The 26,823-nt window shown below is 42.2% G+C and overlaps 1 long non-coding RNA gene across 2 annotated transcripts in view; it reads right to left on the bottom strand.

The window, feature by feature from the left end:
- Positions 1-26,823, bottom strand: part of LOC102153977 — a 103,953-nt gene that overhangs the window by 69,590 nt on the left and 7,540 nt on the right. The window contains exons 1-3 of one of the 2 annotated variants that reach the window (XR_005378301.1): positions 18,941-19,073; positions 13,321-13,447; positions 1,434-1,765 (exon numbers count right to left, since the gene is read on the bottom strand). This is a non-coding gene — a long non-coding RNA (uncharacterized LOC102153977). Of the gene's footprint in view, positions 1-1,433; positions 1,766-13,320; positions 13,448-18,940; positions 19,074-26,823 lie in introns of those variants that run through there. The other variant, XR_005378302.1, reaches the window with a different exon arrangement.

Genomic DNA, 26,823 nt, shown 5'->3' with positions numbered 1-26,823 from the left:
CTCAATAAATAGGGACTGAGGGTTTCTCTTCTCTGTAAATCCTTGATTCTTCCCAACCTTTCCATGACATCTGTCTCCTTCTCATTCCAGACTCAAAAGGGGGACTACTTTTAATGTTTCTTTTGCTCTAGATCCAGGCTGTCACCAATCCACCTGATCCTTCCCCAGTGACACCTGACTAAATAGATTGACTTCTCTGTCTGCATCTCTGCAGCCCTGGCCCCGCCCATCTCCACTATCCCAGCTGCACAGAGGATCAAGCAGGAGCCTCCAAGGCCCCCCTCCCCTATCTTCTCCAGTTCTCCAAAATCACTTGGCCTATGCTGTGTGGCTACTGGTTTAGCAAATCCCCCAATCTCCTGTTCCTTGCATACTTTTAATAGCACTACAAGGGGGAGGAGCTAACAGACAACGCATTTACAGCATGCCTATGACTCTGAGATAATCGGAAAGCTCCCAGAACAATGCGAGATATAAATAGGAACTGGCTTTACTAAAGCCCTACTGCAATTTTTAATCTGGAGTCAAATCTCATGGAACAATTTTGTTCCATGCACCTTTGCAAGAGTGTGATGAAACCAACTTATTTGTGGTTTAATTTTCCATTCGATATGCTGCTCTGCTTTATGAGCCAGATAACTTTGTGAAGCAATTATGACTACTGTACAGACTCAGGCAGGTGGCAGAAACCCGTGAGTTGGTTACAAAGGACTATCATGTGGGTGCGTCACCGACGTGGGGAATCAGGGGGTGTGGGACTCAGGTAGGAGGAAACAGGAAAAGTCTTGGATAAGGAGCTGGTGATGAAGACGATAGCTTTTGAAAATAATCTCTTGGAAATTTTGACTGATAGGCAATAGAAGCCGTTCATTTTCTGGCCAAAATTTCATCTCATTACGGAACAAAATCACAGGTATCACAGATCCTGTACAGGTGACGGTCATGGGAAAATAATCATTTCACGGAGTGTTCACTGGGTTTCAGGTGCTGTCTGGTTTAAGAGCATTGTAATATAATTCATTGAAACCCCTCTATGCCCCCCGAAATGGTTATGGTGATCCTCCTGATACAAATGAGGAAACGGAGTCTGAGAGGGTTTGGGTTCCTAGCCAAAGGTCACCACTAGTCACGGCGCCAGGATCCAGACTCTGACGGCCTGATGCCAACTGGCACTGTTCTTCTGTCTGGTATCTGACTACTCACAGAGGTTCCACATACTGTTTTAAGAGTTTTGTATGTACTAACTGGTAAGCCTCACAACAACCCAGTGGAACCTAAACTATTTTGTCCCCAATATACAGAGGAGGAGACTGAGGCCCAGGCAAATTATGTGACTTGCCTGAGGCCAAATAACTGCAGACAGCTCGGATGGAAGGGCCCTGTGGTCTCAAGCCACATTCTTGAGCATTACTGTGTCATAGGCTCCCACTCACCAGTGGCAAGGGAAAGGCCTCCGTGTAGGGCAGCCGGAAGGTGATGGTTGAAGGCCTAGTATAGAGCCTGGCACAGGGACATGTCTGACCCTGTACACATGCTCCCAAGCCTCACTGAAGACTTCCATATCAAGTTGGCCTTCTCCCCCTCTTCTTCGGTGTAAGGCATCCCAGTGTCCTTCTCCTGCTGCAGTCCTGGGGCAGAGGGTGTGATCCTGGAGACCCAGGATCGAGGCCCACGTCGGGCTCCCTCCATGGAGCCTGCTTCTCCCTTTGCCTGTGTCTCTGCCTCTCTCTCTCTGTGTCTCTCATGAGTAAATGAATAAATAAATCTTAAAAAAAAAAAAAAGAAAAAAGAAAAAAGAAGAGATTAGCATAAGCATAATACTTCGATCAAACAAAACATGGGGAATATGGTGTTTTCAGATTATCCCATGCAACATAAATTTAATTGGGGGAAGAATCAAGGAAGTCAAGCTCAGGACATGAGCAGGGCCTCTGGGTTCCTGCCCCACTCTGCCAGTAACCACCAGCTCTGTGGCCTGGGATGAAAAATGAACATCTCTGCAGTCAGCACCCAACTCTGCAAAATGGGGTGGTGGCAACTCTGCCCTCCCCAGGAGGTGGCTGCAAGAATGACATCCATTATGATCTGTGAAGCACATGGGCCACACGGGGAGCTCTCACTAAGGATGAGTGACTGTCATTATGCATTACCTGTGAATGAACAGAACAGGAGCCTGTGCTCAGGCAGTGGAGTCAGGGAAGGAGGTAGGGGTAGTAAGAAAGAAATTACAGGGATCCCTGGGTGGCGCAGCGGTTTGGCGCCTGCCTTTGGCCCAGGGCGCGATCCTGGAGACCCGGGATCAAATCCCACGTCGGGCTCCCAGTGCATGGAGCCTGCTTCTCCCTCTGCCTGTGTCTCTGCCTCTCTCTCTCTCTCTCTCTGTGACTATCATAAATAAATAAAAAAAAATTAAAAAATAAAAAAAATAAAAAAAAAGAAAGAAATTACAGAAAGACTCTGGCAGGCATACAAGATTTGCTGGTGTGCTGGTACCTCTCCCATGCTTTTAATTATTGCTGGGCTGTTCACCTGCAGGAACAGCCTATGATTAGAGGGGTTCGTTGTACTATTCTTTACCTTTTGTGGATGTTTGTTTCATAACAAAATCTCATTGAAATACTAGGATTTTGTCACAGGTTATTTTTGTTTGAAATGTATTATCCTTTTTCTGGAGACCTTTTTTTAAAAATTAATGTATTAACATTAACAAACTAGAAATAGAAGCAGGGAAATAGGATAAGAAGAAAGTAGAAACAGTTAACACTGCCTTATGAAAACTCTTTAGAGCAAGGCCAGCCTGAGTCCAAATCCCAGCTAGATGCCCATGGGTTTGGTGTCTTTGGGCAACTGACTAACTCTTCTGTTACTTGTTTCTTCTCTTTATTAAGTGAGATGCATTGTCTAAGGTTTAAATGCAAAGACACACATCATCCCCCACCTAGCCATATGGTAGGCCCTCAAGGAACATTAACCCTTTCCTTCTGGTGATAGTAAAGTATATAAGTGGAGATAAGTAGACTGGGGGTGAGGGTGGGTGCAGGACAAAACTCTAAGGCTGAAAATAAGAGCTTTATGGATTTGGTGAGAAATTGGTCCTGTCCTCCACACTGAAAAGGGCTCAAAGCAAAATTGTGGTGCAGGTGTCAGTAGAAGCTGAGCTACTTTTCCTCCTTGGCCAGTGGCCTCAGGCCCTCCCTAACACACAGAACCCAGATTGAATAAGATTCATTCATTCACACAGACAGACAAATGTCAGGACTTAAATATAATGACTTCTAATAAAATTTGCACTTTAGGGCAGCCCGGGTGGCTCAGCGGTTTAGCGCCGCCTGCAGCCCAGGGCCTGATCATGGAGACCTGGGATCGAGTCCCACGTCGGGCTCCCTGTGTGGAGCCTGCTTCTCCCTCTGCCTCTCTCTTGCTCGCTCTGTATCTCTCATGAGTAAATAAAATAAAATCTTAAAAAAAAAATTTTGCACTTTAACTACTGAAAAGCCTTAAATCAAAAGAATAAAACACCAGTGGTCAAATTTCAGCAGACAATACAGAGGAGAGATTTTGGTTTTGTTTTTTATTTTTTTTTAGGGAGGTGGTGGAAGAAACAAAAGGGCTTTCTAGTATCCCTGACATCACAACACATAAATGCCAGTATCCCTCTTTTTCCAGAAAAGTCTGTGGGGTGAGCGAAAGGGAAAGGGTAAGTTCTCTTTCAGGAGCCAACTCTGGTGGACACTGGGAGATCCTGAGTTGTCACAGCCCAGCAGGAGATGGAACAGGAGCCACATCTACAGGCACGGGATGCTGTGTACAGGACAGTGGCACAGAGACCTGAATTCTGAGGGTGGATGAAGGGAAGAGGCCTAAATGTGGCACTAACAAAGGAGCTCTAATGTATATTAAGGAGGAAGGTATTATCATATCTATCACACACACAGTAAACAAGGCTCGGTGGAGGCTAAGTGACATGCCCAACACCACGTGGCTAGCCAGAGGCAGAGCGGGGTTCAAACCTAAGTCTACCTGGTACCAGAGCACCATAGTAGGTTGAATATCTGGAAGCTAAGGGGACAACCGAGACTCTCCCTCCATCTCCATGACAACCAAGTCGACCCCAGAGAACACAAAAAGTGGTGAGTGTGTCCTGTGTGTCCACCTGCCCTTGTGAGCACAGGCCACCCACAGAGAAGCCCTTGTTCTGGCTCTGTGCTCTTACTGGTCCCTGTGTCTGGGGACGCAAGAGGGCAGGGACCGGTGCCATTACTCTTGCTGCCATCCTTCCTTTAGAATTCTGTTTTCAAACAATTGGCTTTGACAGCCTCCGCAGACCTGTCTCCCTGGGAGGCCATGTTCTGGCCTGTTCTGGCCGTTGGCTGACAGCCGGCCTGGCCTCGCCAGCTGTCTGCAGGAAAACCCATGTTCCATGTCCTTCCTGCCGGTTCTTCCAGCTCCCTCCTCCCAGGCCTGTGCGGCCCAGCATCATGCCTGCTGTGCCTGCTGGTCTGTTGTCTGCTTCTCTCTCCAGAGCTTGGTTTTTCTCTCTCAGTTAAGAGTAAAGAGGCCTACTTCTCACATGTTGGCCTCTGTTCTTGGGTGACTGTGGTGTATGAGCAGGAGGAGGGGAGGATTCAAGTACGCATGGACCAAGCAGCCCAACCCAGACTTTGGAAATATGCCAGTGAGAAACTATTTCTTTTTAGGACTATGGGCTGGGGCTTTCAAATAAATATTTCACTGTTGTTTATCCCGGAACATGGATAATCTGAATCAAAAAGTGATGAGGATGGGAGAAAAGAGGCACTTCCCCATCTGGGAGCTCTGGGTGCCTGCAGTTAAGAGCCGTGGGGAGGCTAAGGGTGCCTGGGTGGTTCAGTCACTTAAGCACTTGACTCTTGGTTTCAGCTCAGGTCATGATCTCAGGGTCGTGAGATTGAACCCGACTTCAGGCTCCATGCTCAGCAAGAGTCTGTTTCTTTCTCTCCCTCTGCTCTCTGCTCGCTTGCTGTCTCTCTCCCCCTCAAATAAATAAATATTAATGAAAAGAAAAAGAGCTGTAGGGAAGCCTGATAAGAGAGAGAAGAGTTAGGATGGAGGGGTAAGCCCCTGGGAGGCAGGTTAGGAGGCAGAAATAAATTCTTAATTTTATTCTTCTCTCCATTGAGAAGTGGTGGCAGCTTCAGAAGTTTGGAAGCTTCCAGTCTCTCAGAAGATCACATCCCCTGGGACCACAGCTGGGTTTATGCTAATGAAATGACTCATGGGGACCATTAGATCAGTTCAGGATAGAGTCTGGCCAAGCCCAAAGACCAACCATGTGGCTATAGGTTGGAGCTTTGAGTCACGTGATATCAACATGCTGACCTCCAAGGAGGAGAATGCAGCTGCAGACTGATTTCAATCAAGTGGTGAATGACTTGGTCAACATGACTATGGAACAAATCTCCAAGAAAAGCTCTAGACACAAAGGCTCAGGTGAGTTTCCAGTTGGTGAGCACATCAATGTGCCAGGAGCGTGATACATCCTGAATCTATTAGGGAAGGATAAGGCAGCTCTGTATTTGAGATCCTTTCAGACCTTGCTCTGTGCATCTTTTCTTGTAGCTGGTCCTAGTTTTCATCCTTTTTAATAATACTCTAAGGGCTTTCCTGAGTTCTTTGAGCCATTCTAGAGAATGGTCAAATCTGAGGAGGTTGTGGACGTCCCCAAATTTGTTGCAAATTGTTCAGAAGCATGGGTGGCCATGGCTGGTGAGCAAAATGAAGGGAGTCTATGGAGGACAAGTGCCCTTGACCTGTAAAGTCTGTGTTACCTCTGGGTAGTTAGTATCAGAATTGCATTACAACACATTTTTGATGAATAGATGAATCTCCTACAGTCCAGCAAAGGAGGTCAAAGCACACTATCTTCTGCCTCCTTGCCCTACTCTTTTCAAGAGGAAGCCAAATGGGTTTCATGTCAGCTGTCTCTTTGGGTAAAGGACTGAAGTTCTGGTTCTAGAGCTCATTCTCCAATGAAAGTTGGGGGTATGTTTACATGGTGCCACTGAATTGACATTTTTGGAGTCAAATCAACCATTCTGGCTGATCTAACATGCTAGTGCTGGGGAGTGAATTGATTACTGAATAATCAAACTCATTTGGTGTTTTTAAAATGGAGATAATTTCACACAGTTCAGACACAACCCAATTATTTGGTTGTTAAGAAAAATGAATTGACTTGGCCCTTTGCAATCCAATCGGTTGCTTGGCAATCAACTTGCCAATAGTTTTTGCCTCCCCATTTTTCTCTCTGATTTAATTGTAGCACTGGAATAAAAGGATAGTCCACCCATCTGCTGCCTTGGATTTTGATGCCTAATTTAAAAAGTCAATCCTTAGCCTGCTTTTTCTTTTTAACTCCCAGACACAAAGGATCCAATTATTATTTCACATTCCTTTTATTTCTTTCCTTTCACCTTGTATCTCCTAATCCTCTCTAGTATCTTTTCTTGTCTTCTTTTTTATTTTTTTTTAATTAAAAAAAAATTTTTTTTATTTATTTATGATAGTCACAGAGAGAGAGAGAGAGAGAGGCAGAGACACAGGCAGAGGGAGAAGCAGGCTCCATGCACCGGGAGCATGATGTGGGATTCGATCCCGGGTCTCCAGGATCGCGCCCTGGGCCAAAGGCAGGCGCCAAACCGCTGCGCCACCCAGGGATCTCTGTCTTCTTTTTTATTAACAAAAATATTGTTACAATATTAACATATTAACAATAATATGAAAACAAATTAATGTAATAAGGATTTAGCCAATGTTGAGAAGAATACACGAGATTGTATTGGCTCCTATACATCATATTCTAACTCAACATTATTGACATATTCAGCAGTGCTTGTGTTCCACCATGAACAGATCTTTGTATTTTGCATCTGTGTATCATTTGATTTACCCTTTAATTTACTATTTGGTTCCATCAACGTAACATTTTATCCTGTATATAGTTTATCAAGGTCACTTCAAACTTTTCTCCATATTTTAAGGGCCTAGTAACAATATTACTGTCCCGTTCGAAGCCCTACTGAAATGGCAGCCCTAGATATGTCCCTATTACCTCTGTCATCCTCTGATTGGACTGGAAGTAGATACCTGTCTCAAGGGCTGCCTATTCAAGCTTGTTACATGACCTATTGTATAAAAAGAGCTCACATGAGCTCACAGAGGGATGCACATAGCCAATCAGATCCTCACTCGCAGAACTTTGAATTGGGAGACACCCAGAGACACAGGCTGTTTGCCATGGGGGCTGAGGTACACTGGGTTAGGCTATGAGTAGCCTTGAGCCAGCTGAAGTTAAGAACAAGCCAAAATTGTGAGGAAGTATAAACTATGATTAAACAGAAGATATGACATATGAGGGTCTTATTTAAGTCAAAGGTACTGGGAGAAAAGCTAAAATATGCACAAAGAGAGCAACAGAAACCAAAGAGCTGGTCATGTTGCTTCAATGGCAGAGCATGAAGATCCAACATCTCCAAGTGCCAAGGTCCCAAGAGCTACCTTGCTTCCAGCTCTTATCTTTCTGTGGACCAATCATACTGTGGTTTCTTATATGAGAACTTCTTCATTTCCCCTTGTTTCTTGCAATAACCATGGCTTCTCTCTTTACATGACCCAGCTTTCATTGCTATCCTTGTCACTTCTTGTGCCCTCATCCATTGCTCCCACCTGTGCTTAGGTAGTAGAGAAACTGTACAAGGAGCATTTTCAGGGAGTAGAGAAACTGACAAGGAGCATTTTCAGGGAGTCAGGTATTACTTACCTGTTGTTGTAGTTCTACCTCAGTGCCTAGCTAACTGCTCCCCACTATGCCCTTTCAACATGGGCGAACTACTTAGTCAAGAAGCCCCTCTCCCAGGACTGGGGCTATCCAATGAAAATGCCTGAAGGATTCAAGGTAAAAATAAATGAAGACACATAGATCATGTGAATTGTAATCCCTTGCCTATGTGGAAGGACATGATTGGTCTTATTTGCATCTATCATTGACTTCCAAGAGATCTTTCTGTTATATGTGCAATCCACCCTCTGCTCTGTGACTCTTGATTCATAAGTGATTCATGAATGTGAGGTAGCAGACATACTTTCCCAACTCAAAGAAAGTAATACCAGAAAAATCTGAGTGGCACACTATTTCTCCTATTACTCCTCAGCCTCTGGTTATCCTGTAAGATGTGAGCAAGGCTTTGGGTGCAATCAGAGCCATAAAATGAGAAGAGGGGGAATATTTATGAACTTTGCCCCATCCTGGGTGTCTGCAGGACAAAATAGGCCAATATCTCACCTCCATAGGGTCAAGAATAAAGAGCAGCTGAACCAAAATCAGATGTGTATACCCATATTGGGGCTGGGAGGCAGCCCCAAAGTCACTGGGTTTTTCTCACTGCTTTCACATAGCACTGCCCCAAGTCCTCCACCATGGAATGGATTTGCCCAATCCCTGAATACATGAAGGGACACAGTTCCCTGCCTGTGTGTCAGGCTGATGAATAACTGTCCAAGGGTACACGCAGCTAATTTGTAGTGTCCTAGTGCTGATGCCTTAATAGTAAATGTATTTATTCACTGGCCCAGGAGGTGGTCATCCTGGACCATCTGACCCCACATTTCTCAACCTGGGCCCCCACACCATGGCTCATTCTGGGAGAACAGTTTCATCTCCATCTCTTACTGGTGGAAGTGCTTACACAGTTGTCCAGGTCAGGACAACTTCCTTCCACCCATAATGGCCAACTTTGCGTCAGGAGGAATAAAAGCTATTTGGTCAGCACTTCACAGCAAGGTGTTCAGCTGTGCCCCTGAATCATCACTAAGCATATCAAGGACTACTCCACAACTCTCTGCAGGCCTGACTCATGTGTCAGCTTCCCCAGAGAATGCCCACGGCTCCAGGTACAGCCTCCAAGCTAGTGGGACACACAAACAAAGCCAGTCACTAGGCTTGCTAAACTCTGCTTAAAGGTACAAGGCCTTGTACACACCTCTCTCCTCTGGGTTTCTGGTTTCTGCCATGACAATGTAGTATAGTGAACCTACCTATGGTTCATTTCACATTGGTAATGGTGTTATGAAATTTGGGGCCAGTCTTAGAAAATGCACTGCCTGATGTGAGAGAAAAAGGGGAGGAAGCAAAAGACTTATATACAAAATAGCATTCTCCAGGCCAAACCGTGGATTCCTGGGCCCAGCCTCAGAGATTCTGTTTCAGGGAGTCTGGTAGTGTCCTATGCTACTGTTTTTTTTTTTTTTTTTTTTAAATATCTCAGATGATTCTGACAGGTATGGGAACCATTCTTCAGGTAGACACACACACATAAATATTCTGGGGTGGAAAAGCTCTTGACTTAGAAATTCAGGAGATCTGACATTAGCAAATGAAATGATCCTGTATATATCATCTCTCTTCCCCAAGCCTCATCTGGAAAATAAAGAGTCTAGATTAATTTGTCTTCAAGATCTTTCCAGCTCCAAAAAGCATTGATGCTATAAATACTATAAATCTCTCACTGCCCTCAGACTTTAATTTTCCTTGCAATACACAGTTGTTAATTGAAAAGAACTAAACAATTGGGCTAACCCAGGAGTATATTTTTAATATCTTCCTTCCATATATTTAGAAATATAGGTAAAGAGAGCAAGTCGTGGAAGTAAAAATTAAAGAAGACAAGCCAGCTAAGTTATAATTGGAACCTTTCCTATCAAGTAAATATAATGAACCCTACAGCAAACCATAAACAGGAAAAAAAATCTGCACAGCCATGTATTGTGGGAGTTGCCACAGGGAAGGGAATCAATGCTGGGGGAAGTAGCTGACTAGCAAGAAAGAGGGTGGGGACACGTCAGTGTTAGGAGTAGAAACAAGATGGTGGCCACCAGTGAAAGGAACCAAGTCTTCTTCCCCTGCGGAACCCAGAAGGGAGTTCAGCCATTCTTTTGCGTCAGGTAAAGATCAAGCTAGAGAGGGAAAAAAATTACCCAATAGCTTATGGATTTCAACAAAGCAGGAAGCAAAGAGCCTGAGGCCACAGAAAAAGAGGTGGTTTTCAAGTGAGTGAATCTGAAAGAATTTTTCTTAGTTTCTGTCAGGAGCTGGTCGTGACTTTGTGAGAAGGGCTAGCGATGATAAATAATTTAACATGTAAACAAAAGCAGATATTTCTATCTGGAAGCTTGTGGAAGATAGTGGTGGGTGCATTTAGTAAGATCCCCGGGAAGTTAAGGAACCAGAACACAAGCCAAGTCTATCTCAAGGTGTAATGAAATAAAGTCCAAGCAGTTTTAGGTTGAGGTACACTGATTTTTTAAACAGAAATCCTAATTCTCAGTAATTACATGCAGACTAGCCAAATAGTATTTAATCGCGATTACAATATAGTCTCAAAGGCACTGAGGAAAACAAAACAAAACATACCACAGGATAGTATTTGGAAGAAAAAAAGGCTATCATTGGCAACATTTTTTGAAGGAAGCGCTGCTATCAATTATGAACCAAAAAACCTTTTCAGATTTCTTCCATTCTGAAAGAAAAACTAAAACATGGATTGGCAAAGTGCCACAGGAGCTCACACATCTCAGAGGAGATGGATAACCTCTCTCTAGCTCTGGAGTACTAACTTTCCTCATGTAATAATCAGAATACTGTACGTATTTCCTCAAAGATATATATCACTGCTCTTTTGGACAGTATCGATTTTTCCCTCATATCACAGGCTTAACCTTTATTTGATGCTTTCCTAAGTCTCTGAAATTCTGAAGACATTATCAACAGCCACTATTTTACATTTCCAAAACAGTTATATCACACTGCTGTGTTTCATGACACAGTTCTTTGAATTTCCAATATGCGACATGACCATCATCAGCTTCTTTAACCTTTTGCCATCTAATCTTTGGACTCCTGAAAAACATCAGCGATCTCTTCTTATTCACACAGAATAACATTGCTCAGGTCCCATCCTTAGCATCTCTTCCTGACAACCTCTCTTGTCTATAACCTTTCCTTAATGCTCTTTCTTGCCTTGGCTTAAGAAATAACTTCTAGTCCCCTTTATTCATTTGCTCCCTCATTCTGTCTGTTAGTGAGCACAAGTCCAATGACAACAGGGGTAGGATAAGCACACAAATGACCGGGCAGAATGGGGATGAATGAGAGCTTAGGGTGTGCTAAGTAAAGGGGGAAGGGTGGTCATTCCCCAGTTTGAACCAATGCTTGCACTCAGGGGAAAGGGGGCTCAATTTTCAAAAGGATCTAGATATCTTGATTCCTATGGGGAATTTCCTTCTTTTTACACACATTAAAAATTAATTCAAAACTTTGTCTTCTGGATACTTGTGAGCTAAACCAGGCACTGGGAAGAGCTGGGATCAGCCTGCAAGCTGTGTGTTTGCCCCCTCTGCTCCACACTGCTTCCTCTAGTCTACTGCATTGAGTACATGTAACCCTGTGGCCAAAATGGTCACATTAGAAGTTGGAAGTGAACCAAGGCCATGGATATAGTTGCTTGGTATAGAATACCAATACCTGCTCTTGTTTTGTTCTAAGAAATACCATGTAGAAATTTCCTCGATGTGGGGAGGGAGGCTGGAGAAATAGAAGGGAAATTCAGGAGAGAGAAATGGAAGCATCCTGAAGTTTGAGAGTCTTCTCTGGACTTTGTTGGCTGCAAAGGAAAAGAGTACCTAGGCTCCCAACAGTACTGAAGGTGGAGCATAGGCACACTGGCGATCCAAGGCAGTTCTGGCAACCTGGTTTTCCATCTAGCAACCAGCAGCAGTATTTCAGTGATATCTCTCTGGTGTTCTTCCTTTAATAAGACTCAGTTATCAGATTCCAGCTTCTTTATGCACTTCCCTTCTTGGGTTCTCCTTCCAACTAGTGGACACTTGTCCACATCTCCAATTCAATTCCCTCAGGGAAGAATTCTATTTGGCTTAGTTAATCATTTTCTGACCTTGTTGGAACACTGCTTTTGTGCAGACTGCTTCACAGACTATATGCCAGGTAGAAATTGGATTCCCTTAGTATCTGCCCATAGATCAAGTGCCCCCAGCCAAAGTATGCTCAGTTGCTGAGGGTAGGGAAGATTGTCTGGTAAGTTGAAGAGATTCTTAGACCCAATTCCAATAAGGGGGTTTGGAGTTGTCCCACACCATCAAATAATTCTCAGACATCGGCTGGGTGTCCTATAATTTGACTCAGTTCTCTATCTCATCTATCTGAGATAGAATCAGATTCTGCAGGTTAAGAGTTCTGTCCTGAAAGACTGTCCCCCACCCCCACATTCCAGATGCTAGTCACAAGCCCAGGTTGTTACCTGGACTTCTGACTGACTGGCTATACATCAGAGTTTTCCACGACCCCTTTCTTGCATTCAATTAACTTGCTAGAATGGCTCACAGAACTCAGAGAAACATTTTACTCACCAGGTCGTAGATTTATCATAAAAGGATATAACTCCAGAACAGCCAGACACAGGAGATACATAGGGCAAGACATGGGGAAAGGGCAAGGTTCCATGGCCTCTGAGGGTACCTCCATGTGTACACCAACCCAGGAGCCATCCAAAACCTGTAATTTTAGGGGCTTATGGCAAATTCATTACATAGGCACAATTGATTAAATCATTGGCCACTGGCAGTTAATTCAACCTCCAGGCCCTCTCTCCTTCTCCCCAGCAGTAGAGGTGGGGGGAAGGAGGGACCTAAACTTCCAACCCTCTACTCATGCATTGGTTCTCCTGGCAACTGGACCCCATCTTTAGGTGGGGTCTGAAAGTTACCGTGTTAACATAATAGATACTTTTGTCACTCTCAACATTCAGGAAATTCCAAAAGTTTTGGTAGGTGTGAGTCAGGAACCATGATGGAAGACCAAATATATATGAGAAATGTATTGTGGTCATGTAAATGAATTTTAGTGCTTGACTAGGAAAGGAGTTTCAGAGGAAAAAAAGAACTCAGTAAGATTTATACCATAATTTGTGGAAAACAGTAAAAGTGTTCAGACCTAGTCAGCTCAGGGAACAAAGCCATGAGTTACAATGGGGAAAGGGAAAAATTAAGAAGGCTGCTATTTTTGTTAGGGTATCAAATAACACCAACTCTTAGCATCACAAGTATTAACCTATGGAGAAAATAAAGAGGTGAAGGAGACGGGAATCAAAATATCAGACTGATAAAGCAGGACTGGAGAAGTGGCTTAGACCAGTTGCTAGTCTTCAACCCAGAAACAGGTGGATCTCCCACCTAGTGACAGGGCAGGTGGAGTCACCCATGCCTACTCACCCCAAAAAACCTTTAGACAAGCAGGCTATGAGCAGAGCATGTCCTTCGTCCAGGCAGAGGTATATAACAAGAGTTGCTTTTCTCAAACTTGCCAGAAAAACGCAGGCACTCCTCCCTTTTGTGAATGCTAAAATGAAAGAGCATATGTTTTTTACTTGGCAGTTAAGACAGAAATGCAGAGATGGGGAGGAATGGTGCCACCTGATAAGTGTCAGGTCAAAGTTTAGTGCATTGTTCTAAAAATTCAATGAGATAATAAACTTCTTTAGCCAACGTTTTTTGAGCAGTCATTATATAAGTAAGCCAACCTGGTCCCTGCCATCACAGAGCTTACAGTCTATGGAAAGGGAGGTATCAATCATTCCACAAAAACAGATATAGATTTAGAAATGTGGATATGTACTTTGAAGGAAAAGCATCTTGTGCTATAAGAATGGTAATAAGGGTAACTTAGCTAGCATGGAGGTAGTCTGGTGGTCAGGACAGGCTCCCTGTGCAAATATCAGAAGGCAGGGCTGGGGAGAGAGATCTCTAGGCAGAGGGAGTGGAGAGCATAAAGATTCCAGGGCAGAAAGGACACGTCAAAGAACTGATAGGGAACAGTTTGAGTGGGATGGTGAACACTGGGAATGGGCTGGTCAAGTGGTACTGAAATACCCCCTTTACACTCCAAAACTGTTAGGGAAATCCACACTGAGGAAATCCAGCAACTGACAAGGAAACATCATTTAAGACATGTTGGCATCCAAGAAACAACAGTTTGTTTTTAATGAATTACAATTCCCCCAAAATGTGTTTTTATATTAAAAAAAAAAAAGGAATCATTTCAGAAGAGAGAACACGGTGATCGTAGCATGAAATACCGCAGAGAAGCCGACTAAGGTAAGAACTGAATACCGCTAGATGCAGAGACAGGGTCAGCATTGGTCATCTTGGCACAAACCATTTCAATGGACTGAGGGGCTGAAGCCAGTTTGGGGCTGGAAAACTGAAGACAGATGTTGGGCAGATAAGAGGTGGGGTGTTAGCCAGAGAGGAAAGCAAGTTGGGAAATTTTCAGATTCATGTAAAGTGCTTAGCAGTTTGGTGCCCATTCAAATATTCAATTAAGTAGCCTCTTTTCTTGTTTTGTTTTTCTTTTCTTTCTAAGAGAGTAAGATCTCCTGAAATGTAGGAATGGAGTGAAGTCTCTGTCATAAAGCATCTTGGTGCCCTGGTTGTCAATAGAGGTAAGAAGGGTTACTTTAGCCTGCCACTGGATCCACAAAGTGGCTCACTCAGCAAAGTTGTGCTTTGTTTCTACCCCAACCCCCATGCCTTCTTTGTGTGTATGCTGACATTTCTGAATTCGAGGGGTACTTACTACACTTTGACGGTGTGCTAGTCTATGATTGGTGTTGAAGGCACCACAATTAATAAAACATAGTGCATGAATTTAGGGGGGGGGGGGTCACAGAATGCCAGAGAATAGACTCAAAAACAGAGGTACCAAACAGTGTTGTAAGTGTACAATACAAGTATAATGAAAAGACAGTGTTAGTACAGAAGTCATGATATTTAATATGGATCTTAAAGAATGAGTAAAACCTTGGCAGTCTCACGAAAGCGAAAAAATATTCAGGAGAAGAGCTTGTGGAAGGAGGAGGATGACTCTTTTTCTTAATTTATCTCTCTCTCTCTCTCTCTCTCTCTATATATATATATATGGGCTTGATTATATAATATATATAATATATTTTATATATAATATATTATATATATATATATTCTGCAATCTGCTCCTTCCTTGTAACCAACAACATGAATCTGTAAGGAATATGGCCACTGAACACAGAGAAGCCAATTAACCAACATAAGTAATAATCTTGGATGCCTGAGTGGCTCACCGTTGAGTGTCTGCCTTTGGATCAGGTCATGATCCCGGGGTCCTGGGATCAAGTCCTACATTGGGCTATACGTAGGGAGCCTGCTTCTCCCTCTGCCTATGTCTCTGCCTCTCTCTGTGTCTCTCATGAATAAATAAATAAAATCTTTTAAAAAGTAAAAATAAGACATAAAAATAAATAATAATCCTATTTCCCCATTCTTATAAGCACTCTACTTGTAATACTCAAGAGAACTTCTAATACACTGAAGTGGCAAAATGTTAAATTTAAGGCACATAATCCCTCTACATTTTGAAGAGGAAAACACAAACGTAAACACTTAACATGATAAATATCTAAATGGAAGCGCACTTTTCAAGACAACTTTTTCTGTGTGTTGTAATTCTTTGCACTAAGCTCGGGAGGTGGGTGGGTGGGTTTAGGTGGAGAAGGGGCAAGAGTTGGGAGCAGAGTCTATGATGCGCAGACACATAATTGTGATTAATCAGGACGATTCACTACATGTGTCAAAGCATTTACTCAAGAAAGATTCAGGCCCTGGGTGAGAGCTTCTTTACAAGTCTAAGTAATTTTTTTCCTCACACAATAAAACTTAAACATGGAAGCATAGTCTAAAAATAAGCTCTAATGACCAAGTTACCTGGCTAAAATAAAATATCCTGCATGAAAAAACTTAGAGATGGTACTTCAATAGTTAACTTCTTGAAACTTTGAGCACCAAACTGTGTTCTTGAATCATACCCAGGCTCTGCTGTAGAGAGTAAGTCTCCAGAGAGCATCTGTGCCTCAAGGGCAAGGATGACTCCAAATGAGGACAGGTGGGGCCAGAGAGCCACTTAAGGATTCATATGTACTTAAGGAGAGGATCTGCCTGTTTCTATCACCTTTTGAATCTACTTTAATATTCCCAGGCACCTGGGAACATTTCCCTGGGGTCCATGGTGGTGTCACCAGCCTCCTCCTTGCTCCCTGGGAGCAAATGGATCCCTGGTCTGAAACATGAAGCACTTCTTAATATCTGGTGAAAATAGCAAGTTCAGAGCTTGCAAGGATCCATTATCTTTCTGCTTTCAGAAGTGCTGATGTTTTTCGAAGTTATGTTAAATGACAGACACCCTGCCAGGGCAAGGTTCATAACTCCTCCTGGTGCCACAGTTTTTAAACGTTCATTATTGGAATCATCTGGAAAGCTTATTAAAACCCAGATTACTGGTCCTCACTGCCAGAATTTCTGATTCAAGCCAAAGGATTTGCTTCTCTAAAAGTCCCCAGCGATGCTGCTGCTACTGTTCTGAGGACCCCACTTGGAGAACCCAGGTCCTAGGAGATCCTTGCTTCTTCTAAAATTCTATGCACAATCTGTGTAAATGTACCTATGTGTTTTGTCCTAGAACATGCTTCAGAGCTTTCATCAGAATCTCAAAGTGAAATAAACCATACACACACAAAAGCCAATAGCCCTAAGAACATTTACTCAGGTGAAATAATAGAGGAACGCTGACCCCCAGGAGAGAACACACTGTGGTACAGAAAGTATGGACCCATTGGATAGAGGAAAGCTAGTGCCACGGTAATGCTCAGAATTGCTGGCTATGAGCTGGTAATGTTTGATAGGCTCAGTAGAAATAAAGACATTTACATAGGAATTAATATTCTCACCCTACAGGAATTTATTTTTAATTATAGATAATTATGCTGAATTACAACAAGATGATTTGAAGCATTACACTAATTCAGAAGTAATAAAGCATGAATTACTGATGCAATCTTTAAAAATGTAACCTATCAATCAACACTGGAACAGAAACAGACAAAAGGCAATGATCTGACATTAGTCTTTTATAGTATTATAGTTAAAACTGGCCTTCAACTTACCCTTTAAAAGCTTCTTTAGGGCAATTAAATGCCATTACCTGTGGCTCTGTGCAGAGCCAAATGAAGATCTATATCCCTGCAGGCTGCCCTTACCATTGGCTGGTTCTCAGAATCCTTTGCTTTTTAGAGGTGAGAGAACACAATGATATAAGCACAGACTTGTGTCCAGTCAGGCTCAGGGCTCATATCCAAGCTTTGACTTTTACCAGTTATATGACTTTGAACAAGTTACTTCTACCTCTCTGAGTCTCAGTTGCCTCATCTGTAAAGTGGGAATGAGAGTCTAACACACAAGGCTCTTCTGATCATTCAATGATATGATCCATAAAATCTCTGACACGGTAAAAATTCAACTGCTGGTAATGCCAATCAGGTCCTGCCCTGTACTGATGTTGCTAGTAGAATCACATTGAAACCAGTGCCTAACCTTCCAACAAGCCCTTCAGAATCCAGTGTTATTTAACAGGACATAGCAGTTTTTATATAAATAACACTGCAGCTTGTAGGCTAAGGATGGCTCCTGAGATCACAGGTCAAGTGAGGTCCCTTTGGTCAGTGCTGGGAGAAAGTTCTGGGAATGCCAACTAAACACCTGCTCAATGCATATTCTTCCTCCTGAATCTAAGAGACCACAGACAGAAGATGACAAAGAAACGGGAAGGGGAAGGGAGAAGAAGATAACAAATGTCTCCCACACAGTGACTGCTAATCTCTATAACAGGAAAGCTGATGACTGGCTACCTTAGTCAAAGCAAAAATACTTCATGAGGAAGGGGGGAGAAAACCAGCATTGAGCACTCTCTACGAGTCGGTTTTGCTTGCATGTTGTTACATAATGTACTTCTTATAAAGAAAAAAAAACAGAAAAATTCATAGAGCCAGTGAAAGGTGGAGTTGAGATTAAAACACAGATCTGTCTTACCCCAAATGTCACATGTTTTTAGTTTAAACCATACTGCCGGGGGATTCCTGGGTGGCTCAGTGGTTTAGTGCCTGCCTTTGGCCCAGGGCGCGATCCTGGGGTCCCGGGATCGAGTACCGCATCGGGCTCCCGGCGTGGAGCCTGCTTCTCCTTCTGCCTGTGTCTCTGCCTCTCTCTCTCTCTCTCTCTCTCTCATGAATGAATAAATAAAATATTTTTAAAAAATAAAAAAATAAACCATACTGCCTTTCTCAAAATAATTGACTTCTCCTACTTCATAGGACTGATCTTTTAAGCAGATGAGAGGAAAAATTGTGGATATATAGAGAAGAAAAATCAAAATGCACCTAAATAATTGAAAATCAAGAAACAAGCAATCCCTCCCACTGCACACACACAACCAGAACAAACATTAGTGACCAAGCACACAAAATCACTCAACACAAAATACATGATGAATCTCACACTGCAAGACCTTAATTATCTCATCTGGGACCTACAGTTAATTAGAGTTGCCAATGAGGTCAAGGGCCTGTTGAGGGCAGCAGAGAGTAACTTGGTGAACACCTTTGGCTATCAAACTGAGGGCAGAGATGGAAGCCAACAATAAGCCCTGCCTGGCAAGACCATATTGGTATTTGGGAATTGGCTCTGTGTGAAAAGCTAGTACTATGTTAGAGTAGACCTGAAGATAGGATTTTGCACTCGGTTCCAGTCAGTCATCAGCATTTGGGTGTCCAAAGGGTCTTAATCAGAGAACACACTGCCATAACAGTGAGATGACCAAGGAGTGCTGGTGGATTTAGAACCCTAGTGGTGTATACTGTCAGGTGCAAACAGGCTGCCCCACTGGCTGTTGGCAGAACAGACCCATTTGGCTTAGCTTTTCCCATATACCCTTATGGCAAGAATATGAAGCTGGGGGGCACAGACTTACTTGGTTACTTAACTTGCCCTGGAAACATGAGTTTGAGGCTTCTGGTTTTAAACAGCCATTACTCCAGGAAATAACTTTGAACTTGACGACATCCATTGTTGAAATTTTAGATGTCATAGGCATAAGTGGAATTCAGAACCTGCACAATGGAATGGCCCCCAAAACAGAAATTTTGACACACAAAAAATAAAGACAACATCCATATTCTTATTCGTATCTTAAATTTAAGTAGCAGCCATCATGAGTCAGATGTTATGTTCAATCCTGTGACTACAAAGATACATACAACATGATCACTGCCACCCAAAAGACTAGAGTAGTGTAATGGGGAAATGGGATCTGTACGTAAGAAGGTTTGCAATGTTAAATGCCAAGTAAGACTGTAAACAATAAGGGATAAAGGTGTTCTGAAGTTCATTGTGGTCTGAGATGATTTAGGTTGGCTTCACAAAGAAGGTAGAACATTAACTGGATCTTGGATAAAGGTTAGGTTTAGATGGTAGAACAATAGAAGGAGGGTAATTCCAAGAATGGAAAATTGCATGAGCTAAAGAGAAACCATGGAAGGTGCAGGGCAAGGTTAGAGGCTGATGAACAGATCAGTCTAGCTGAAGTTGTAAATTTATGTGGAAAAAGAAACATATATCCAGGCATTCTAAAAATAATCTCACATTGCAATTTGTAAGACCCTATACAATATCATGGCCCCTAATCTTGAATCTGAGAAAATGTGATCTTCATATGTCACCACCCACTAAAAACCCTGACCAAACACTGAAGCCAGGAAAGTAAGTCCCATTTGGGATTCCAGCATTGTGTCCCTGCCATAGCATTTGGACTTTAGAAGCCTAAATGAACCAATATAATTTGTTCTCTGTACTTTGTTGGTTATGTTCCTAACCAATACTTAGTTAGTAAAACTCTTATGAGGGCCTTAGGGACTAAATTTCTAGATGCACAGTTACAAAGTTATCATTTTCCTTTTGGAATTAAAAATACTATAAGAATTACATTTTAAAAACTACACATCGTTAAGGAAATCCATCCATCTCACTTAAGTGAGGCATTTCTTTTCCTCTTACCACATAAGGGCAAATTTCTTCTGTATTCTTATGAGCCACTGATGGGCCAAGTAAATCACACTGCTTCTTCAAGCAGCTGTGCAGAGGAGATGCCAGCATTTTTTTTTCCCTTAAGAAGAGATGATTATTGGATGGTTTTAGAAGAAAACTGTTTATAACTGTTAACAGCAGAGGTAACCCATTGTTCTTAGTTAATTGATCCTATCATATGCAATTCTTGTTATAAAAGTTCTGCTGTAGAAAAAAATGCCTATGTTTGTGACTGAATACTTGAGTGAAAGAATGAATGAGTGGGTAAAAGAAAATATGCAGGAGAACTGTTGGGTGACCATACTCAAAATATTTCTCAAAGTGTAGACAGTGAACCCCCTGCATCAAAACCATCCAGAATGTTTAACCAAAATGCATAGCCTCAAAGGCTCAGAAATTTGAATTTTAGCAAGTTCCTGGGTGATTCTCACAACTCTAAATGTGAGAATTTTTGCTGTGGACGGAGGAAAGCAGGAGGGAGGGAATTGCCTTTGGGAGACATGGAAGTGAAGCTAAGAGGTATCTGTGGTGGATCCTGACTATAAGGTTGGGGGAGGCCAGCAGAGAGAGCCCCGTTATATTTTCCAAGGCTCCTGCAGGCAGAAGAGCCCTGAATGCATGTTCTGAGGGTGATTTGCATAACTAGGGGTCAGAAGAAATAAAAAAAGAGTTTGGTCTGAAACACTGAGACCTGCCTCTTAGGATCACACACCAGCACAGATGATGACTGTCCTGGGGACAATACTGTTGCCTTAGGTTTGCCATGGCTCTTAGCATCCTTTCAGTAATGGGCCAACACAGGGCTGGTGGAATGTAAGAAGCTCCATGGAACAAGATAGAATCCCACAAAAGCAGGTCCCAACAGCCAAAGACTAGAGCCTTTGGGGAGAATATATGGCTTTAATAAGTTGTTTGGAGTTTTATCTGCAGGCAGCAAGACTCACAGGACATTTGGTTTTTAAGACAAGGGCAGATATATCCAAAAGGGCACCTTGAGAAGGTGAATCTGGGAAACAAGTGCAGATTGGATTGAGGAGGGCAGAAATCATGAGCAGGAAATCTTTTAAAATATATTTTTTTTTATTTATTTTTTAAAAAGATTTTTATTTATTTCTTCATGAGAGACACAGAGAGAGAGGCAGAGACACAGGCAGAGGGAGAAGCAGGCTCCATGCAGGGAACCCAAAGTGGGACTTGATCCCAGGACTCCAGGATCACGCCCTGAGCCAGAGGCAAATAGATGCTCAAATGCTGAGCCACTCAGGGGCCCTGGGAATCCTATAAGGAGACTACCATTAGACCTACTGGAGTCTGCCCTGTTCTTCTGAGAGCTTCCACACTTCCTGCCAGCCCGATCATTTCAGACTGACTCCCTAAAGTGTAGAGACCATGTCTTCTCAGTCTTTGTGTTTCCTACTCTGTATAATGCTTAACTGCGCTGAGCCAGCTTGGTCTATGTATACCATCTCCTAGTACTGGACATATATTCGATTTTTAATTCAATGCAAGTCCTATTTCTCAGCCTTTTCAGTTTGTCATTCATTCAACAAATATTTACCAGATGCCTATTTTGCTCTGGATACCGGACTACACACTGGGAATAAAATAGTGAGAGAAAGAGACACAGCGCCTGCTCTGATAGGGAGTGCTGTCTACTGGGGGACAGACGAAAGGCAGAGAGTGTACAAGGGTATTTCAGTTGGAAGAATAACACAAGCACAAAAGCAGAAGTCCCAAAGAGAGCTGTGTCTTCCATGTAGGTAAAGTCAGGGTCACCTGAGGGGAGACAGTGAGGATGAAGAAAAAGCCGTTGATGCCATGCCCAAGAATGAAATTTAACCCACAGACATGAGGGAGCTGTTAAAGACATCTAAGCAGGCAAGTTCCAGACCTGAGTTTTAGAAAATAAACTTTATAACAAACCACAACATGAACCAGAAAAGACCAGACTCTTGAGACAGGTGTATTTAGTTAGAGCGCTATTGCAATAGTCCAGGTGAAAGATAATGAAGACCTGAGTCAAGATGGTGATCTCAAGTGGCCAAAGGGCCACAGAAGGGATAGAAATCTAGAAACTTTGTCACTGGCTGAAAGTGGAGGAAAATAAGGCCCAAGGATGGACTGAAAAATGTCCTTGTCCTGACGACCATATATGAGAGAACATTTTTAATTAAAACCTGCCACAAGGAGGAAGAGTCTGTATGAAGCACGCTGATGCATTGGGTTCTAATTCACCCTCTACATGGCTGTTAGAGAATCCCACTGAGCTCATGGCCATGGCCACAAGGCTCCCCTGCTCTGAGCATCTCCGATGGACACCATCAGTTAACCTCTTCAGGTACAAACTCACTTCCTCCTAATCCAATCAGTATTTGTTGCAGGCCTCCTTCAGTAAAGTCTGGCAGCTGGTGTCACTTCAGGGAGGGATGGATTAAAAATGGTGAATTAAGATGTGGCTCCTACCTTTACGAAGCTTCCAAGCTAAGAGTTGCTGATGCATTCATTTTTCCCATAAGCCAGGTCATGTGCTGAGCACTTGATATACCAGACGAATAGGTTACAGCGCCAGTAAATCCACATACAGAAATGAATTCGGTGCTGACGATGCCCCGAGACTAACACTGACTCCTGTAACTCACCATTTCAAATCTTAGTTCAATAATAAATGTTTCTCATTTATTATTTTTAGAAAGGGGAAATTTATCATTTCAACATAGAATATTGTCCTTAGCTATTTTATATGCATAGATTACACATAAAAATCTCATTTGAAAAAAATACATACTCTTCCAAAGTGAAACATAGCTTGGCAGTTTAAAAACCAATAAACTGCCAGACTAAAACCCGGAGCTTTGCCGATCGCCCTGGACATCCGTGGACCACTGACATGTCCTGCGCTGCTTTAACAGTCACAGCGCAATTTCCGTACAATTTGTGACCCTATCCCAGCCTTGGACAAGCTTGTCTAGATCTAATATGAGTGCCCATAAGATGCAAACACAGCTGCTTAATTCATTTTTAAAACTTCAATCACTCACATTTATTTTTTCCTCCAAAACACCAGCCAAGTGTTTGGACTGATTTTTTTCCAGAGAATTTATTGGTTCACATCACACAGACAAGAACTCTATGTCCAAAGAACTTGGAGTTTCAAAGTGACATGATGATGCAATGAGGCATTTTGACCAAATTCCATCCAGGATTTGACGAATCCACCCAAACGGAGAGGGGAGTGGCTGCTTCTGGTTCGAACTAGTTCTCAAGGCAGCAAAGCCTGGTACAAACACCCACCAGCCTGGTGGTGTGGAAGCTGACATTTTCTTCTTCTCTCTGCTATTAACTAGCACAAGACCTAGGCTAACTCACACAGGTTTGCTCAGGTGTTAGTGAACTGTCTGAACCAGTGGATTTCCAAGGATCTACCCAGCTCTTAAAATCAGACAATCTCAAGAACATCTCTTAAAGAACAGTTCTCCAACTCAGCCATTCTGAGTAAACATGATCTGGTCACGCTGAAATTTCCTGTTCTTGGTAATTACAATTAATTAGCAGAAGTCTATGGCATAAAAAATTAATCATAGTGCAATAAGGATTGTAAAAGCTAGCCAGATGGTGATGAGATGAACTAAGAGAAGAAACTTCTTTTTTCATTTCCAAAACCCTGTTTCAAGCATTTCGTAGGCTTCTCGGACTTGGGTGATTACCAGCAAGTCATTAGGAGGTTCTGCAAGCACGGCCCAGCCTGGGCTCGACCCAACCCTGAAAGACTCCACTCTAGTCTAAAGTTTCATTTGGAGGGATGCCTCAGTGGCTCAGTGATTAAGCGTCTGCCTTTTGCTCAGGGCATGATCCCAGGTCCTGGGATGGAGTCCCACACTGGGCTCCCCACAGGGAACCTGCTTCTCCCTCTGCCTGTGTGTCTGGCTCTCTCTGTGTCTCTCATGAATAAATAAATAAAAATCTTTAAAAAAATAATAGTTTCATTTGTTGATAATAGTGAGATCTACCTCCTTCTGTGTTTGAGGAAAAGAATCTTCTGACAAGTGGGTAGGAAGAAGGCTTCCCAATCTAGATGGAGCCAGTCAGATCCAGAATGTCTGTCCTGTTTGCTGCAAAGCTAAGGAGGAGGATATTTTAAAAAACTAAAAAGTAAAAAAAGGAAGAAAGCGGGACTTGCTAAAGACCGCCTGAAGTCTGACTATGCTTCTCCCTGGCTAGGCAGTGGGACAGTATTATTAAGCTATTCCCTTCATGTCTGCATATCTTAAGAGTGACTTTTGACTCAGAAACTTTGGTTAGAATGTACTTTGTAAGCAGATCTGGGTTTTTGAAATCCTGGTGGAGTCTGGTCTCTGTCCTTCCTGTGTTTATCCTTAAATCTTCATGGCCTTCCCTTCTCTTGTTATTTGATGTTGTGGATTCAGGTCAATGGCTCATTATGGAATTATTTTAAACTTTGCCACTCAGCCATAAAAAAAGAATGAAATCTTGCCATTTGTGCCATGGATGGACCTAGAGGGTATCACGCTGAGTGAAATAAATCACACAGAGAAAGACAAATACTGTATGATTTCACTTATGTGGGGAATCTAAAAAACAAAACAAATGAACAAACAAAACCAAACCCATTGATACAGAGAACAGAATGGTGGGGAGCATGGGTAAAACCAGTGAAGGAGGTCAAGGGGTACAAACTTCCTGTTACAAAAGAAATACTTCATGGGGGTGTAGTGCACAGTATGGTGACTGTAGTCAATAATATTGTATTATATATTTGAAGGTTGCTATGCTATGAGAGAGAATTTTAGAAATTCTCATCCCAAGTAAAAACAATTTTTTGGACCTTTGTATGGGGACAGACGTTAACTAGACTAATAGTACTGATCATTTCAGTGTATACAAATATCAAATCATGATATGGTATGCCTGAAACTAACATAATGTTACATGTCAATTATACCTCAATTAAAATAATTTTAAAAATAAACTTTCCAGTAATTTCAGAATAGAAATAGGACCTTCAAAGTGAGCTTGCTTGTGTGAAGAGTGGCACATTCTCTCCCCCAGCTTATGGATATTCATGATTTTGTCTTACAAACTGGATTCATTCATTCTGGTGTCTCATGCCAATCTGCTGGCCCCCTCAGGAAAAGGACAGGGACTTTATGTCACCCACACCTACATTTTCACCAAAGGTTTGGCTGGATGAAACTGTAGGAAAAGACCTAATAAAGCACGTGAGTATTTAACCTAATTCAAAGAGATGATTAACTAAAATGTGAGGAGAAAAACAATAACAGGAACCAACAATGGTATGAACACAGATGAATCATCTCTCAACCCTTGCTAATTGACGTCAGACTGGCTGCAAATGGTGTTTTACAAGTTAAGGACAAGGTGACCTCCAGGGTCATATGCTCTTGTTTCTTTAGATTATTTGCCTTTGCCAGGTACATCTCAACAGGTATACAAATGCATGGCAAGGGAGCTTTTAGCAAGTTAGAGTCCAATTTTGGAATTGTTGCCCAAAGAGATTTAGATTATCTGAATTTATCCTATGGGGAAAAGAAAATTTTCACAGTTTTGAAATCTCAAAGCAAAAAATTTATATTTATCCTCTATCTGACCACCTTTATAAACTTTTAAAAAAAATCCTTTCTAGGGCAGCCTGGGTGGCTCAGCAGTTTAGCACCACCTTCAGTCCAGGGCCTGATCCTGGAGACCAGGGATTGAGTCCCACGTCGGGCTCCCTGCATGGAGCCTGTTTCTCCCTCTGCCTATCTCTCTCTCTCTCTCTCTCTCTCTCTCATAAATAAATAAAATCTTTTTAAAAAATCCTTTCTACTCTGCTTCTATCACTATCCTTCTTCCCTGCTTTTTTCCGCCCTTTGTGACACCTATTATTACCTGACAAATAGATTTGTCTATTGTCTGTCCCTCTCTCCACTAGAATGCAAGCTTTTTGAAAGCAGGGCTTTTTTAAAATTCACCACTGTACCTTCAACATATGGGTCACTGCTCAGCTCCCAGAAGGTATCAATAAATGAATGGATCTGATCAAACACCTATCTAAGATGATTCACTAAATGTTCATTTTATGCATTAGTAAGAAAAGGGGTGACTTTAGTCTAAAAAGAAAGAGGCAGATTAATTTACCACCCATAATAGGCCTTCAATAAATGTTAATCAACAGTATCATCATTTTTATTCTTACTTAAATTAACTGTCCATGATTTTAGATGACATATGACCCCAGAGACAATATCCTGGAGCCTCCCCATGGCCATGGGACAAAATCCTCACTTTGACTCTCTCCCACCAAGACATTCATTCTGTTTAGACAGGAAAGGAAAAACCTGTTGAAAGGGAAGTGAAGGCAATCATAAGAAGACAGAAGCTTTATTAACAGCAAGATTCCTGATCATGAAGCAGCAAAAAGGTGGGGACTGATTAATCCATTTGTTTCAGAGAATATTTTGAGATTTTAGTATCTTTCAGTAAAACACATTATGTATTTATCTGATTTGAGACAGTTCATTAGGTGTTCCTTTAAGGAAAAAATGCAGGTTCCAACAAATATTTGAAAGTTTCTCAGTGTTCAGCTAATTATTGACGGTTATTACAAAATTCTTTGGTTTAGCTAAGTTCTTATATTTAATAAAGACAGATGGAATGATTATCCACAAAATATTTATTTAGGGAAATGCAATTTTATTATATGGTGGCAGCTGGTCCAGTTTTCAAGTTAAGTCTAAATTGTATCCGATCACT

The sequence above is a fragment of the Canis lupus genome, chromosome 25 (assembly GCF_011100685.1).
Source record: "Canis lupus familiaris isolate Mischka breed German Shepherd chromosome 25, alternate assembly UU_Cfam_GSD_1.0, whole genome shotgun sequence".
Classification (NCBI taxonomy): Eukaryota; Metazoa; Chordata; class Mammalia; order Carnivora; family Canidae; genus Canis; species Canis lupus.
This window is presented reverse-complemented; position numbering and strand designations above follow the sequence as displayed.